Source organism: Equus quagga, chromosome 4 (assembly GCF_021613505.1).
Source record: "Equus quagga isolate Etosha38 chromosome 4, UCLA_HA_Equagga_1.0, whole genome shotgun sequence".
Lineage (NCBI taxonomy): Eukaryota > Metazoa > Chordata > Mammalia > Perissodactyla > Equidae > Equus > Equus quagga.
The window spans coordinates 26,691,622-26,704,973 of NC_060270.1; positions in this window are offsets into that span (position 1 = coordinate 26,691,622).

Here is a 13,352-nt window from a genome sequence, read left to right on the forward strand (position 1 = left end):
CAGATGACATGATTTTATATATAGAAAACTTTAAAGAACACACCAAAATCTTTTAGAAATAATAAATGAATACAGTAAAGTTGCAGGATACAAAATCGACATACAAATAATCAGTCGTGTTCTATACACTAACAATGAAGTAGCAGAAAGAGAAATTAAGAATACAATACCATTTACAATTGCAACAAAAAGAATAAAATACCTAGGAATAAACTTAACCAAAGAGGTGAAAGATCTGTACACTGAACACTATAAAACATTGTTGGAAGGAATAGAAGACACAAAAAAATGGAAAGCTATTCTGTACTTTTGGATTGGAAGAAAAATCATAGTTAAAATGTCACACTTCCTGAAACAATCTACAGATCCAATGCAATCCCTATCAAAGTTCCAGTGACACATTTCACAGAAATAGAACAAAGAATCCTAAAATCTATATGGAACAACAAAAGACCCTGAATAGCCCAAGGAATCCTGAGAAAAAAGAACAAAGCTGGAGGTATCATACTCCCTGACTTCAAAATATACTACAAAGCTACAGTAATCAAAACAACATAGTACTGGCACAAAAACATACACAGATCAAGTAGACAGAATCAAGAGCCCAGAAATAAACCCACACATCTATGGACAGCTAATTTTCCACAAGGGAGCCAAGAACATACAATGGAGAAAGGAAAGTCTCTTCGATAAATGGTGTTGAGAGACTTGGACAGTACATGCAAAAGAATGAATGTAGACCACTATCGTACACCATACACAAAAATTAACTCAAAATGGAGTAAAGACTTGAAGGTGATACCTGAAATCATGAAACTTCTAGAAGAAAACATAGGCAGTATGCTCTTTGACATCGATCCTAGCAGCATGTTTTCAAGTACCACGTCTGACTGGGCAAGGGAAACAACAGAAAAAATAAACAAATGGGACTACATGAAACTAAAATCTTCTGCACAGAAAAGGAAACTATCAACAAAACAAAAAGACAACCTAACAATTGGGAGAAGGTATTTGCAAACCATATAGCTGATTAGGGGTTAATATCCAAACTACATAAAAAACTCACACATCTCAGCAACAACAACAACAAAAAACCCAATTAAAAAATGGGCAAAAGAAAAAAATATGGGCAAAAGATCTGAACAGACCTTTCTCCAAAGAAAATATACAGATGGCCAACAGGCACACGAAAAGATGGTCAATATCACTAATTATCACGGAAATGCAAATCAAAACTACGATGAGGTATCACTTCACACCTGTCAGAATGGCCATAATTAACAAGACAATAAATAACTAGTGTTGAAAAGGATGTGGAGAAAAAGGAACTCTCATACACTGTTGGTGGGAGTGCAACTGGTGCAGCCACTATGGAAAACAATATGGAGATTCCTCAAAAAATTTAGGATAGAGCTACCAAATGATCCAGCTATTCCACTGCTGGGTATTTATCCAAAGAACATGAAAACATGAATGTGTAAAGATATATTCACCCTATGTTCACTGCAGCATTGTTCACAATAACAAAGACTTGGAAGCAACCTAGATGCTCATCAAGGGACAAATGGATAAAGAAGATATGATATATGTACATGATGGAACACTACTCAGCCATAAAAATGGATGAAATCTTGCCATTTGTGACAACATGGACAGACTTGAGGGTATTATGCTAAGTGAAATAAGTCAGAGGGAGAAAGTCAAATACCATATGATCTACTCATAAATAGAAGATAAAAACATAAACAAACAAACACACAGAGACAGAGATTGGATTGGTATATACCAGAGGGGAAGGGAGGAGGAAGGAGGGTGAAAGCAGTAATTATGCACATGTGTATGGTGATGGGTTGTAATGGATCTTTGGGTGGTGAATATGATGTAATCTACACAGAAATCAAAATATAATGATGTGCACCCTAAATTTATATAATGTTATAAACCAATGTTACTGCAATAAAAAAATTTTTTAAATGATCATACACCATGATCCCTGGGATTTATACTGAGGATGCAGAGATGGTTCAACATCCACAAATCAATCAATGTGATACACTACACTAACAAAGTGAGGAATAAAAACCACCTGATCATCTCAATACATGCAGAGAAAGCATTTGACAAGATCCAACAGCCATTTATGGTAAAAACTCTCAATAAAATGGGCATAGAAGGAAAGTACCTCAACATAATAAAGGCCATATATGACAAACCCACAGCCAACATCGTACTCAAAGGGGAAAAACTGAAAGCCATCCCTCTGAGAAGAGGAACAAGACAAGGGTGTCCACTCTTGCCATGCTTATTCAATATAGTACTGGAGGTTTGGGCCAAAGGAATCAGGTAAGAAAAAGAAATAAAAGGTATCCAAATAAGCAATGAAGAAGTGAAATGCTCACTGATTGCAGATGACGTGATTTTATATAGAGAAAATCCTAAAGAATCCAGCAGAAAACTATTAGAAATAATCAACAACTACAGCAAAGTGGCAGGGTACAAGATCAACTTACGCTAGTCAGTTGCATTTCTATACTCTAAGAATGAAGTAACAGAAAGAGAATTCAAGTCTACAATCCCATTTACAATTGCAACAAAAAGAATAAAATACCTAGGAGTAAATTTAACAAACGTAGAGAAAGACCTATACACTGAAAACTATAAGACATTATTGAAAGAAATCAATGATGACATAAAGAAATGGAAAGATATTCCATGCACATGGAATGGAAGAATACACATAGTTAAGATGTCCATACTACCTATAGCAAACTACAGATTCAATGCAATCCCAACCAGAATCCCAATGACATTCTTCACAGAAATAGAACAAAGAATCCTAAAATTCATATGGGGCAACAAAACACCCCGAATAGCCAAAGCAATCCTGAGAAAAAAGAAGAAAGCTGGACACATCACAAACCCTGACTTCAAAATGTACTACAAAGCTATAGTGATCAAAACAGCATGGCACTGGTACAAAAACAGACACACAGATCAATGGAACAGAATTGAAAGCCCAGAAATAAAACCACACTGTATGGACAGTTAATCTTCAACAAAGGAGCCAAGAACATACAAGAGAAAAAGGAGAGTCTCTTCAATAAATGGTGTTGGGGAAACCGGACAGCCACATGCAAAAGAATGAAACTAGGCCATTATCTTGCACCATACACAAAACTTACCTTAAAATGGATTAAAGACTTGAATGTAAGACCTGAAACCATAAAATTCCTAGAAGAAAATATAGGCAGTACACTCTTTGGCGTTGGTCTTAGCAGCATCTTTTCAAAAACTACGTCTACTAAGGCAAGGGAAACAAAAGAAAAAATTAGTAAATGGGACTACATCAGACTAAAAAGCTTCTGCAAGACAAAGGAAACCAGGAACAAAATGAAAAGACAACTGACAAACTGGGAGAAAATATTTGCAAATCATATATCCCACAGGGGGTTAATCTCCAAAATATATAAACAACTCATGCAACTCAACAACAAAAAAACAAACAACCCAATCAAGAAATGGGCAGAGGACATGAACAGACATTTTTCCAAAGAAGATACACAGATGGCCAACAGACACGTGAAAACACGTTCAACATCACTAATTATCAGGGAAATGTAAATCAAAACTACAATGAGATATCTCCTTACACCAGTCAGAATGGCTACAATTACCAGGACAAAAAATAACAAATGTTGGAGAGGATGTGGAGAAAAGGAAACCCTCATACACTGCTGGTGGAAATGCAAACTGTTGCAGCCACTATGAAAAACAGAATGGAGATTTCTCAAAAAATTAAAAATATGCAAAAAAGTTAAAAATAGAAATACCATACCATCCAACTGTCCCACTACTGGATATTTATCCCAAGAATTTAAAATCAACAATCCAAGGAGTTCACTGCAGCATTACTCAGAATAGCCAAGACGTGGAAGCAACCCAAGTGGCTTCTACGGATGAATGGATAAAGAAGATGTGATATATGTATATGTATATATATATATATATACTACTCAGCCACAAAAAAAGGACAAAATTGTCCCATTGGCAACAACATGGATGGACCTCGAGGGCATGATGTTAAGCGAAATTAGCCAGACAGAGAAAGACAAATATTGGATGATTTCATTCATATGCGGAAGATAAACACATGGATAAAAAGAACAGATTAGTGGTTACCAGAGGGTAAGGGAGCTGGGGAGGTGGGCAAAAAGGGTAAAGGCACACATATGTATGGAGATGGATGCAAATGAGACTGCTGGTGGAGCGCACAATGAAGTCTATACAGAAATTGATAAATAATAATGTACACCTGAAATTACACAATGTTATAAACCACTATGAGCTCAATAAAATAATTTAAACAAAAATAAATAAATAAAAATAGATACTCAGGAGGCTGGTTAGATATACAAAGTGCCTTTGTTGAGTCCCTTTACTTGTCATGGCAACGTAATTATTTTCAAAGTTTCTGTAAGAACTAGTCCTCTTTCCTAATTGCATAAATCAAATGTTATCCATGACTGAAATGTCACTCTTAAAAATAAATTTCATTTAATTAGCTATGACCAGCCCACAACTATGGAACAAGAACTATACTTTAAAAGTGGAAAAACACTAAAATGTCCTCCCAGAAAAATGGTAGCTGGCCCCTGGCTTCAGGAACATTGGACAGCTTGGGGCTCTCAGAGAAAAGGGAAGCTCCCACATTTGTAGTGACTGTAAGCAAAACCTGGAGGAGAAAGGACACTTGACCTTGACCTTGGAACCAACAAAAAAATATTTCTGGAATTTGGGAAGCATCTAAATGACTCTCCAGGCAGAATTTAATTCTCTAGTCTTAGTGCCTTCAGCTCTAGATTTCTTGGCCATGAAACAAGGAGGTCTTTGGGTATTTTTTATGAACACCTCTTCTTGTTTTACATAAATCCAACAGCCCAAATAGAACCTGGCACGCACAAGACGAAAGCCAAGGTCCTCCAGCCACACAAGATTGCCATCCCTGACCTGGTCACTGGGAGATTCATTTGGAAATCCTTGCCTAATGGAGGAAACAGGTGTAAACAAACAATATCAATGTGTGTAAAAATATAGCTGGTAATTGTGACTGTGTTTGTCTTCTAAAAATTAAGGTATACTTATGCTAATTTCCTAATTATTCCTAATTTCTACTTCCTATAAGAAATGTGAAAAGGCAACACATTCAATTAATGATATTGGCAAAACAAAACAAAAAAACCACAGCCAAAATGGAACTTCAAATATTATCTCAGTCAAAAAGAGATACTGAAAAAGAATTTAGTGAAAACTTAGTCTGGGACTTTTTATGTATAAAAAATTGCTAGCTGCTTCTGGGGAATAATTGATGTGCTTGATAAAATCTGCTAGATTTTAATCAGATTAAGATTTCTTCCAGATAGTTACCAAGATGACCTAGCCAACTGTCAATCAGAGGTCTAATTGTCTTGAATAAGACATTTATTTGAACTTTCTTTCTTTCATTCTTTTTTCTTTCATTTCCTTCCTCCTCCCGTCTCTCTCCCTCTCTCTCTCTCCCCCCCCGCCATCTCTCTTCCTATTAATGTTTTAATCAAGAGAGAAATCTTTGAATTGGACTGCTTAGAGTCCTCTGTACTTGCAGCAAGTTTGAAACAAAACTTTCATGCATGCTTGTGGTCAATTTGTACAAAAAGTTGTATTGTTGTATTGTCTACAATTTTTAGACACCACAATCTCCTGGTTTTCCTCCTTTATTTGCTACTCTCAGTCTCCTTTGCTGGCGCTCCCTCCTCTTCTGACCTCTAAATATTACATCACCCCGTGCTCTTCTCCATCTCCACTTCACTTCCCAGATGATCTCATTCGGTCATAGCTTAACTACAATCCACGTGTTTTTAACGCCCAGATCAATATCTCCAGCCCTGATGTCTCGCCTGGACTCCAGATCACATTTCCACCTGCTCAGACTACATCTGCACTTGGTGTCTAACAGGTATCTCACATTTAACTTTTCCAGATCAATCCCTGGATTCCTTCCCCCCAAAACCTGCTCCTCCTAACTGACCCACTGCCTCTCCTGCACTTGACCCTTAATAGACTCTGCTCCTAACAGTAGCCAGTGCTCCTTTTAAAACTTAGATCATGACCTCTGCTCAGAACCCTCCAATTGCTTCCCTACTCACTCAGAATGAAGGCCAAAGTCCTTACCATGGTGTTCAAGGCCCTTTTTCATCTGGGGCCACTAACTTCCTGACCTGATTTCCTAACACTCAACCCCTTGCTCACTCCATGCCAGCCAGGCACACTGGCCTCCTTGCTGTTCCTCAGACGCTCCTGGTATATTCTAGTCCTGGGTTCTTCAAACTTGCTGTTCTCTCCTTGGAATTCTCTGCCACAAATATTCATAGAGTTTGCTCCCTCGCTTCACTGAGCTCTTTATTCAAGTAGTGCCTTCTGCCATTATCCAGATGCTTGCATCTCCAATTTTATCCTTAGAATAGATTCCTAACAGTTGGATTTTGGGTCAATGGATATGAATATTTAAAACATCTTTTGCATAATTTGCAAGATACTTTCCAGAAAGTTTGTACATGTTTATAATACTATTATGAGCATACCCATATTATAATACTAACGCTATACTTAAATATTAACATAAAATAAGATCTCCACTTTTACAGATGACAAATGATACCTTGATCTTTTCATTTATGTCTCCTTAAATTACTTATGGAAGACAGTCCGATTTAGGTTTTTCACTGATAACTGGCTTCTGTGAGAGGAAAGGATTCTAGGAGTGCCAATGGGAAGACCCAACCACAAGGCAGGTGAGAGATGATAGTGATTTGAACTCGGGATACAGCATGGCAGAAGAGAGAAGTGGGAGACTTGCCTACGGAGGTCATGGTGGGGCACGAGAGGGAGGGAGGAATCCCATATGCCCCTCCTCAGGTCCAGGTTTGATGGGCTCGGGGGAAGAGAAAGCTGGATGTGGTGGGGAGGATCTAGGGAGGAGCGGGGTTGGGGTGGGGAGGACTGAAGGATCAGCAGAACCTAGATAAGTATTCAGAGGGTGAGCAGAAAGACTGTTGGGCATCTCTCACTCTAGGTGGCCTTTTCTTCCCTGGACCTCAGTTTCCCTGTTTATAAAGTGGGTATGTCACTGACTTGTCCTGAGGAACTCAAGGGTGGGTTTAGAAGCATTTAACTGTTTAATTGTTTTTCCAAATTGTCTTTTTTCTCTTTTGCTATGTTAAGGAGATGCAATTACCACCCTGAACCAGACCAAACCTCACCACAAGAGCTACGCCTATGACCTTTGCCTTATTTTTAATGCTAAGATCTCTCCAGGAGGAGTTTAGGCCTTATTCCTGCAGTGTGTGTGGAAGCATGTTTTCCAGCTGAGCCTGTGCAAGCGAATACCCACCTCTCCCTTTTGATTATTCATTCTGCATCTGAAATAAAAAGTCCCTGCTTCCCTTTGTTCAGGGACGCCATGACTTTGGAAATGATTCCGCATGGTCTCCTATTTGCTGCAAATACATCTTACTTTGTGAGACAACTACTTCTGGTGGACAGTCTGATTTAACTTGCCAGGAGGCAAATCCACTTTGGTTTCGGTAATAGGCACAGGAGGTGGACCAAAGGGTTCCTTTGAGATAGACCAGTTTTGCCCCCTAGTACTCAGTGTTGTGACCTCAGCAGTGAAGGAGAAGCCTCATGCCCTCCATGAGGAATCTGGGAGCAGTCACAGATGTGCCATATTCCAGCCCAGCACCCACCTAGCAACTTCTCCTCCAGCACCTGTGCAGGCAGGAGATGAGTTCCTCTGGCAGGTCTCATAGTGCATCCCATCAGCAGGGCCTGGCAACCAGCCTTCTCTTGGATCCCTGGAAGTGCCTGCTAATTGCATTCCTCCCTGACACTCTGCTAATTGCATTCCTCCTGATGGCTCTTCCTTCTGACCCTGCTGGAATTATTGAGGCAGCTCATTCACTTGAGGACCTGGACTCCAGTCCACCACCTGGCTAACCCTGAGGCTGCCAGCCTCAATGGGCCCCACATGATGCCTTCATACAGACGAGAAAGACACAGCCCTTCCTGGTGGCATCAACCTCTCACCAGAACCCGTCTAATGTCCAGCTGAATATGAAGTAAATTTTAGCCCCTGTCGTCCATCAGCCAGCTGCCCTTGTGCAGTGAACAACCTGTACAGCTATACTCAACAGACTTGTTTCTGAAAATGATGGAGAGAAATAGGAGACTGGGTTAGGGGCTGAAAATGTAAGAGAAAGAGGATGTGTTTTCCTGGGCAACTAGATGAAGAAAGTGTGAGCAACTGACATGAAATTTCAAAAAGGGAAGTTTGCAAGTAAAGGAAGTGCAGAGTAGGGATGACACCAGCACCAACTCCTTGGGTGATGGGACTGGGGAAAGGAGTGTCCTCCCTGGAAGAGTTGGAAGGGAACTGCAGGGACAAACGAAGAAACTTTGTAGAAGATAAAGATTGTAGAGAGTTAGAAGTCATCTACCCAGGCTGGGTAAAAACCTGGGGGAAGGTGGTTGACCAGACAAAGGATTGCTTATCAAGGTGCCAAAATGTTTGTGGGGACCAGTCCTTTAATTCGTGGTCTGCATGTCTTTTGTCTGTGGTGTTTTTACCTTCAAATTTATGAAGAGACTTTTTTTAGAAGAAAAAATATTTCCTTGAGAAAACCCCAAAAAATTGCTTATGGAAGTAAATATTTTTATACACCTATAGGTCATTTTATTGTAGTTGTTTTGTGAATTGCCCTTTTACATCCTTTGCTTGCTCACATTTCAATGGGGACGTTTTGGGGTATTTTTCCCTTTTTTTGATGTGGTAAATATACATAACCACGTAAAAAACAAAACAAAACAAACATAAAAATTTACCATTTCTAAGCATACAGTGCATTAAATGCATCCACATTGTTGTGCAACAATCACTACTATCCATTCTAGAACTTTTTCATCACCTCAGAGAGAAACTCTGTACCCATTAAACAATGACTCCTCACTCCCCCTCCCCCTAGCCCCTGGTAACCACTGTTCTACTTTCTGTCTCCATGAATGTGACTATTCTAGGTACTGCATATGAGTGGAATCATACAATATCTGTCCTTTTGAGTCTATCTTATTCCATTTAGCATAAGGTCCTCAAGGTTCATCCTTGGCCTTTAGCAGTCTTGGAAGTTGGTATGTTGTAGCCTATATCAGAATTTCCTTCCTTTTCAAGGCTGAATAGTATTTCATTGCATGTAAACACCACATTGTGTTTATCCACTCATCTGTTGTTTTCACCTTTTGGCTATTCTGAATAATGCTGCTGTAGGGGAGGAAGACATTTCCTCTACCCTCTCTGGGTTCGTCTGGCCAGAGAACAAATTAAATTTACATAAGACAGAATAACAGGAGAAAATTAAACAAAGCTTTATAACATGTATACATGGGAGAGGCTCAGGCAAGCTGAGCAACTTGCCAAAATGGCTGAAGCCACCACCTTAAATATCATATCCAGCTAAAGACAAAGGAGGATGTTGGGGGTGGGGGGAGTCAGTTACAGGAGGTTACCAGAAACAGGAATAAGATTATTATGCAGATTTAAGTCCTTGCATTCTGTATTGATAGGAGTTTCTAGAGATAAGGTCATCCCCCTTCTTCCTGGTAGAGAGAGGGAGGGACCTTTACATGTGGAGATTTCCTTTACAATGTAAATGTCTCCTAACAAAGGGCAAGCAAGTTCCACTCCTTAGAGCCTCCTTTTATTAAAAGTAACCATCCCCAAATAATCCTCATGCCAAAGAGACATACCTTGGGGTGGCCAATGCTGGTCCCCCACACTGCTATGAACATGGGTGTACAAATATCTATTCAAGTCCCTGCTTTCAATTCTTTGGAGTATAAATCCAGAAGTGGAATTTCTGGATCATATGGTAATTCTATGTTTAATTTTTTGAGGAATTGCTGTACTGTTTTCCACAGCAGCTGCACCATTTTACATTCTCATCAACAATGTGCAAGGGTTCCAATGTCTCTATGTCCTTGCTAACACTTTTTGTTTTCCTCTGTTGTTTTTTTATAACATCCATCCTAATGGGCATGAAGCAGTATCTCATTGCACTTTTGATGGAAGTATTGGGTTTTTCTTTCTAACCTACAGGAGCTCTTTTCTCTCAAAATTTCAGCTGTGTTTATTGCAAATATGTTCCCAGTTTCTTGTTTGCTTTTTAATTTTGTGTGCAATTTTTAATGTAAAGTTTTTGTTGTTTTTATGTAACCAAATCTATTGATCATTTCCTTAGCATCCTCTTACCTTACTTCTAAGTCTTTCCCTCTCCTACTGTCTGACAAATGTTTACCTATACTTCTTGTTTTCTTTGTTATTTAACTCTTTAATCTATCTGAAATTAAAGTAGTGGTAAGATATAAGGTAAAGGTCTAATTGTGTATTTCCCTCACATTGCTATAATAAATTGTCCCAGCATCATTTATCAGATAAGCTTTCCTTTCCCTCTTACCACGGGTACTCAGTTCTTGATATATACTAAGATCTGTGGGTGGTACTGTGAGGTGCCTCCCAGACTCCTTCCAGGAATGAAGAACTTATCCCCCAGCTGCTGGAAGACAGCCTCAGCTTTGGGGATTGCCTCCTCTAAGGAAAATTGCCCCACCCAAGGCTCCACCTCCTTTCAGGAACAGTTTGTTTGCATCCCAAGAGTAGTCAACATGAGCGTTTAAAGGCACAGCCACTTTGCCCCAATGCAGGACAATTCTGAAGGGCCATCTCAGCCCCCATGTGACCTTCAGGTTGGCCAAGGCTTTTGTTGGGCCCTTACCGCAGACCGACTTCTCCCTCTACTCAGTCCTGCTTCCTTCTCTTCTACTCCCTTCCACAGACGTTGAGCCCCAAATCATTCCCTAGTAAATGTTCTACATGACAATCTCTAGAATGTTTGTGGAATTTTTGTTTCATTAATTTATTGAATTTAGCACCATGTATTTCCATTTTTGTAGTTTTAGAATTCAGGGGGCTTTTTGCATTCTTAGTTATCATCATCTGAATCCCTAAAGTCATGATGTTATGTAGGAAACAAAAATATCATAACACAAAACTATTCACTAATGAATAAGAAATGAGGCCCCACTCAAACAACACCTTTCATTCAAAAGTAGCATCTTTGTTTCCACCTCAACTGCAATGTAAAACAATGCCAAGTGCAGGTACAATGAAAACTTATTGCAAAGTGAAATTTAAAATCTTGCAAAACAATCAGAATGTGATGATGTTTATAGAAGTCATATTTAAATCACCATTTAAATCTCCCAAAAAGCCATCAACCAACGAGGAGCTAGTCTAAAACAGCTAAAAATTGAAGAAGGGACAACATGGTAGGCTCTTCAAAAAAGAATGGCCTATGGCTTCCCTGGTAAATTCTACCAAACATTAAAGGATGAACACGAATCCTTCTCAAAGTCTTCCAAGAAATAGAAGAAGAAGGAACACTTTCTAATTCATTCTATGAGGCCAATATTACCATGATACCAAAGCCAGATGAAGACATCACACAGGTACACAAAAACTACAGACCAAGATCCTTTATGAATATAGATGTAAAAAATCTCAAAATACTAGAAAACTGAATCCAGTGCATATTAAAAGGATCACACACCATGACCAAGCAAGATTTATCCCAGGAATGCACAAGGGGTTCAACATATAAAAAGTCATCAATGTACTACACCATATTAACAGAGTGAAGGGAAAAAACAGCACCATCATCTCAATGCAGAATAAGCACTTGGCAAAATCCAACCCTTTTTCATGATTAAAACACTCACAGACCATACTAGGCATTTATGAAAACCCCACAGTTAACATCATATTTAACGGTGAAAGACTGAAAGCTTTCTCTATAACATCAGGAACAAGATAAGTGTGCCCGCTTTTGCCACTTCTGTTTAACATTGTGCTGCAAGTTCTAGCCAGAGCAGTTAGGCAAGGAAAAGAAATAAAAGCATCCACATTAGAAAGGGAGAAGTAAAAGGATCTCCATTTGCAGATGACACGATCTTGTCTACAGAAAACCCTAACAAATACACACACACAAACAATTAGAGTTAATAAACGAGCTCAGCAAAGTAGCAACGATATTCATAATAGCCAAAAAAATGGAAACAACCCAAATGTCTATTAACTAATGAATAAATAAAACAAAATATGATATATCCATATGACAGAATACTATTCAGCCATGAGAAGGAATGAAGTACTGATACATACTATGACGTGGATAAACCTTGAAAACATGCTAAATGAAAGAAGTCAAATGCAAAAGGCCACATATCATGTGATTCTATTTAGATGAAATGTCTAGAATAGACAAATCTGTAGAGACAGAAAGAAGATTAATGGTTGCCAGGGTATGGGAGGAAGGAGGAATTGGGAAGTATGAGGCTTCTTTTTGGGATGATGGAAATATTCTGCAATTAGATTAATGGTGATAGTTGCATGACATTATGAATATCCTATAAACAGTGAATCATCCAATTTAAAATTACTAAAATGGTGAATTTTATGTTACATGAATTTTATCTCAATAAGAAATTTCTTAAAAGAGAGAGAATGGCTCTAAATAGCAAATGATTGAGGAACCCTGGGGAAAATCAATGAAACTCATGTTTCTGTTTTATATTTTGATTTTTCAAAAATGACCCTTACAATGAGAAAGCCAAAACTGAAATGATAGGTGTCCTATCACGTTATCATACAATTTTGTGAGGAAAATTAAGCCAAAAAAATGAAGTGAAGGAAGCTTTGTTCTTCTTGGTTCTAAAAATCAGTGTCTGAGAGGTAGCAGTCCAAAATTAGCAAGAGAATCTGATTGGCTGGTCCAGCTCGTCCTCTCTTGCCACACCTGAGCTATAAATGGGCTGGCCTTGAGTCAGGGCATTACCCTGGACTAGTCATGGATCACCCTGTACAGAAGATAGCCACTTAGGGACTTTGGGGGGGTGGCCAGAAGTACCCCATCAGAGCCAAAGCCCTTGCTCTCACCAACACCTTGCCATTCCTCCCACCATCCTTATCCATCCTGAGAATTAGCCAGTCTCCCCTGGGTCCCCCAGCGCCTACTACCCAGCTGCGGAAGCACTGAGTGTCAGCCCAGCCACCTTCCCTTCCTGACTCCTTCCTGCTCTTCAACTCCCCTCTCTTGCCTCCCCCACCCCCCAATTCTGTCCTGAAGAAGTTTCAGAGAACATCCTCAGTGCCCTGTTATCTGCTCTGGGGAAGTCTAAAGTTCAGGGCTGTGAGCAATTAAGCTCAAAGC